General features: G+C 33.9%; 1 pseudogene; it reads left to right on the forward strand.

Moving 5' to 3' along the window:
• Nucleotides 1-1027: 1027 nt before the first annotated feature.
• Nucleotides 1028-1239, forward strand: LOC145284294 (U2 spliceosomal RNA; annotated as a pseudogene).
• The last annotated feature ends 4117 nt before the right edge of the window (nucleotides 1240-5356 follow it).

Genomic DNA, 5356 nt, shown 5'->3' on the forward strand with positions numbered 1-5356 from the left:
AGGGCTCCGAATCACGCCTGTCCGTAGATACTGCACTTAAAAATAATATATATATATATATATATATATATATATATATATATATATATATATATATATATATACGTATTGCTCTTAAAAATATATATATATATATATATATATATATATATATATATATATGTGTGTGTGTGTATATAAAAATGACAAACAACCACAAAATTATCGCATAAACCTGAAGAGTCTTAGAGTGGATGAAACGCGGAATATTCAGTGTAGCTTAATCGCCATATATATTTTATAACTTACTATATATATATATATATATATATATATATATACATATATATATATATATACTTATTGCTCAGTCGTAAAATATGCATGCATAATGTATTTTGATTCCCACAGAAACTGAGACATGTGCATCCAACTTAGATAGGAACCAACTCCTAATGTTAGTGAGTCAAGTAGGATAATCATAAGACCCGCTTGACACATCCTTTACAATCGGTATTCAAACATACTGATTCTCAACATAAAAAAAATTGTCATATTTTACTACTGCGCATGTGCATTTGTGAAATAGTTGATGAGAAGATGAAAACCCGATGTCTTCAAAGCATGTTTTTTTCAGTTTTAATGCTCCCATATGTCTGAATATCATTTCAAATTTAAAGTTTGTAGATCAAAAGTTCCTTGGTTGGGAAATGTTCTCTCACAAACATTCTAATTTTTTTTAGATATATAGATATATTAATGAAATCACCTACATAAATCGATTACCTTGAATGACTTAGAAGTTTAACATAAACTTTTATTACTGAAAATTATTTCGCCGTGTCTTACACAAACTCTCAAGATCTTGTATTAATTGTGTCTACTCGTACTTATTAATTTCTAATGTAAACTAATAGTCTTTAAAATCAAAATTTATTCCAGTCTATTAAACATAAATACACATAAAAATCTGGCTGTAAACCAGTTATTAAACATACTATATTTCTCCACGACAAAGTAGATTTTATTTGTTTGGTTTACAATTAACACACTTTCTTGGCCTTTTGGTCAAGATCAAAGTGTAGTATCTGTTCCGGCGGATGCTGCACTTAAGATGGTTTGTACCAGTCAATGGAGGGGAAACCCTCTATACTGGGAAATTATTATTTTTGGTAACCAGAGTGACCCCTTTTAGGGGAGCTGGTTTTTACCTCACATTAAAAACGGCCTTGTGCCTAATTTGCTCAGTGGGGGAGCAAATAAATACCATCTGTTCCGGCAGATACTGCAAGCAAAGACCATATGTGGGGGCAACCTCACATATAAGACCTTGGTCAATGTAGGGGATACCCTTAATACCAATTGTCACTATCCAGCTCCCCTACTCCCCGGGGAGTTGGTCCCCATTTCCCCTTCATTCCTCACATTAAAAATCGGCCTTGTGCCTAATTTGCTCGGTGGGGAAGCAAATAAATACCATCTGTTCCGGCAGATGCTGCACTTAAGATAATTTGTACCAGTCAATGGAGGGGAAACCCTCTATACTGGGACAATTATTATTTTTGGTAACCAGAGTGCCCCCTTTTTGCCTACTTTTAGGGGAGCTGGTTTTTACCTCACATTAAAAACGGCCTTGTGCCTAATTTGCTCAGTGGGGAGCAAATAAACACCATCTGTTCCGGCAGATACTGCAAGCTATGACTAGCTATGACTAGCAAGGACCAGATGTGGGGGCAACCCCACATGCCTGACCTTTAACCAGCTCCCATTTCCCACCTCTCGGGAGCTGGCCCCCTTTTTCCCTTCCCCCTCCCTTCACTCCTCACATTAAAAATTGGACTTGTGCCTAATTTGCTCGGTGGGGGAGCAAATAAATACCATCTGTTCCGGCAGATACTGCAAGCAAAGACCAGATGTGGGGGAAACCCCACATACCTGACCTTTAACCAGCTCCCATTTCCCACCGCTCGGGAGCTGGTCCCCTTTTCCCTTCCCCCTCCCTTCACTCCTCACATTAAAAATTGGCCTTGTGCCTAATTTGCTCGGTGGGGGAGCAAATAAATACCATCTGTTCCGGCAGATACTGCAAGCAAAGACCAGATGTGGGGGAAACCCCACATACCTGACCTTTAACCAGCTCCCATTTCCCACCTCTCGGGAGCTGGTCCCCTTTTTCCCTTCCCCCTCCCTTCACTCCTCACATTAAAAATTGGCCTTGTGCCTAATTTGCTCGGTGGGGGAGCAAATAAATACCATCTGTTCTTCAGATGCTGCACTTCAATTTCTTGTTCTCTTTCGGTGGAGGAGAAATCCTTCACGACTGAGACAATTTTTATTTTTGTACCTTTTCTCCACGTTAAAAAACGACCCCGGTGTCTAACTCTGTCCCGTGGGGAGGCATAGTAAATAGGTACAATTAACATGCAGTTAACATAAATTAAGTTGTTTTATTCCGCAAACAAATATTTCATAAGCACGCAATATCTTGCGAAAAAAAAAGCTAATTTAGAAGATTTTAAATAGTAGGGACTTTTGTCAATAGCGATCACGTTTTTTTGTGGATTTTACAAGGAACTCTATTGCAATACAGAATCATACACAGGTTTAACTGACATGCAAGTTCAAAAGAATCTCAAGTTTTTCGAGCTGACCGTTAAAAGTCCGTCTACACGATTTCCTCTTTGGGTTGTGTGTGAATGTGTGTGTTCGTCATTCACTTTATACTAGTAAGCGAAAACTTTGTCTTTCTAAGGAAGCGTTACACTGAAGTTAACGTTACACTGAAGGTAACTATTTTCGATGATACCTTATCAGATTAAGATAAAGAAAGAGAAGCTTACATAATTTCTCACAGTAACAATGCGTTGTTTTGGCTTCAAACGTATATAATACGTATCTTATTTAATATAGATAAACATAATCGTAATTTCATGATTAGAAAGAACTCTTTTCGTTCAGAAAATCACTTCCGGCAGTTAGATTTTTATTTCTATTACACAGAACGTTTTAACATTTTCATTGATCATTAGATCAACAACATGCTTGTTACATTAACATTGATGATAACGCATACACTAGCAGTATCAGAATTTTTGTAGGAATTTTTGACACCCCTAACACGAAACTGCGAATACAATATAAAAATCTCGTAATTTCTCTGTTAAAAGTGGGTTATTTATTTTCTTTATGAATTATACTTCCAAAATAAACTATTACAGTTGTTTTAAAAGTAATAAAAATATTTTTATTTTTTTTTTTAAACAGTAATGAATTTTCCGAACTCAATATTTTTCAATTTTTAAACTCAATATTTTTAAATTTTTAAATTTTAAAAATCTATCAAAATTTTTCTATTGCTTCTATTTTTACGATATTTTCAGGGTCAATGTGAAATTTTATGTTCTTTCCAATAAACCGAATATAATATTTTAGACAAACGTTTTTTTTAAATTCACGCCCCCCCATTTTCACGCCCCCCCCATTTTCACGCCCCCCCCCCATTTTGAAATGTCTATTAAAAAGTAAATAATTAATTTATGTTTAATAGGTTTATATATCACAAATTGAAGAGAAAAGGTCAATAAATAATATATTCAAATTTAAAACAAAAAAAAAAAATCAGTTTTTTAGAAATTTACCTGTAAAGTCCGAAGTTTAAAACCTTATTTTATAAGAACACATTTTTTCTTTTTGTCTTTTTTTTTTTTTTTAATGAAACCTTGGTCCTTGCTCCTTTAATTGAAAAAAAAATTAGGGCTTGAATTACATTTTTCGAGGAGTTATAAGCTTGGAAAGATAGGGGGTCGAATAATTTACGCCTCTCATTTTGAAATGTCTATTAAAAAGTAAATAATTAATTTATGTTTAATAGGTTTATATATCACAAATTGAAGAGAAAAGGTCAATAAATAATATATTCAAATTTAAAACAAAAAAAAAATCAGTTTTTTAGAAATTTACCTGTAAAGTCCGAAGTTTAAAACCTTTTTAAAAAAAAAAAAACACATTGTTTTGTTTTGTTTTTTTTTTAAATAAAACCTTGGTCCTTACTCCTTTAATTGAAAAAAAAAATTAGGGCTTGAATTACATTTTTCGAGGAGTTATAAGCTTGGAAAGATGGGGTGGAATTATTCACTATTTTCACGAAATTTCTGACACTGCTACGCATACACTAGAATGAAAAAGTGGCAACGAGAAAAAAGCCAGATTAAGATAAAGAAAGAACGCGATGGATTCTGTGTGTCTTTGTGTGCCTTCTATACTTCTATCAGTACTACTAGTACGATTACAACCTATTTTGTTAACTATTATGGATTTCACAAATTGTTTTATTATACTAACACTACCGCATGTAGTTACACTTATATTTAGTATCATAGCTAAAAAATAGCACATATTACAATACATTAAATAGCGGTCCGTGCTTTACAAGCTCCCACGTATTATATACGTTTGAAGCCAAAACCACGCATTGTTACAAAATAAACAGATTTTTATTTTGTTTGAAACTTATGTTAAAGATACACCTGAAGAAGGTCGGAGGTTAAAAGAACTACCCTAGAAAAAACAAACGGCTAATTCTCTGCTCCAACAACAACATGACAAAAAAAAAAGACACGCTGAAGATGAATGTTTCCTTCGAAATATATTTATGAACTTTAATATAAGTTTTAAACAAAATAAATATCTGTTTATTTTTTAATGTGGCAAATTTTTCTTGTGCTGGGCTTGAAACAGGGAGAAAGTTACGACCTTTAAAATCTGGAAGCATTAATGTGAGTCCAACCTCTCCCACTGCCCCAATGGCAATGCGTAAAAAAAGCAAACACGCCCCCTATGCGGTATTCTGCCGCTTTAAATACGAAGTAGGGGGGAGGCATTACGTGAAATTACGTTTGAATCACGCATGCCTAAGAATTAGAAGATGGCTCAGCAGACGCCCAGAGAGGCAGAAACCCAGAGAGACAGAAGCTTACATAATTTCTCACAGTAACAATGCGTTGTTTTGGCTTCAAACGTATATAATACGTATCTTATTTAATATAATCGTAATTTCATGATTAATTATAAAAACATAATCGTAATTTCATGGTTAGAAAGAATTCTTTTCGTTCAGAACATCATTTCCGTCAGTTAGATTTTTATTTCTATTACACAGAACGTTTTAACATTTCCATTGATCATTAGATCAACAACATGCTTGTTACATTAACATTGATGATAACGCATACACTAGAATGAAAAAGTGGCAACGAGAAAAAAAGCCAGATTAAGATAAAGAAAGAGAGCGATGGATTCTGTGTGTCTTTGTGTGCCTTCTATACTTCTATCAGTACTACTAGTACGATTACAACCTATTTTGTTAACTATTATGGAT

The sequence above is a fragment of the Euprymna scolopes genome, chromosome 8 (assembly GCF_053919585.1).
Source record: "Euprymna scolopes isolate OS-2025 chromosome 8, ASM5391958v1, whole genome shotgun sequence".
Taxonomy (NCBI): Eukaryota; Metazoa; Mollusca; class Cephalopoda; order Sepiida; family Sepiolidae; genus Euprymna; species Euprymna scolopes.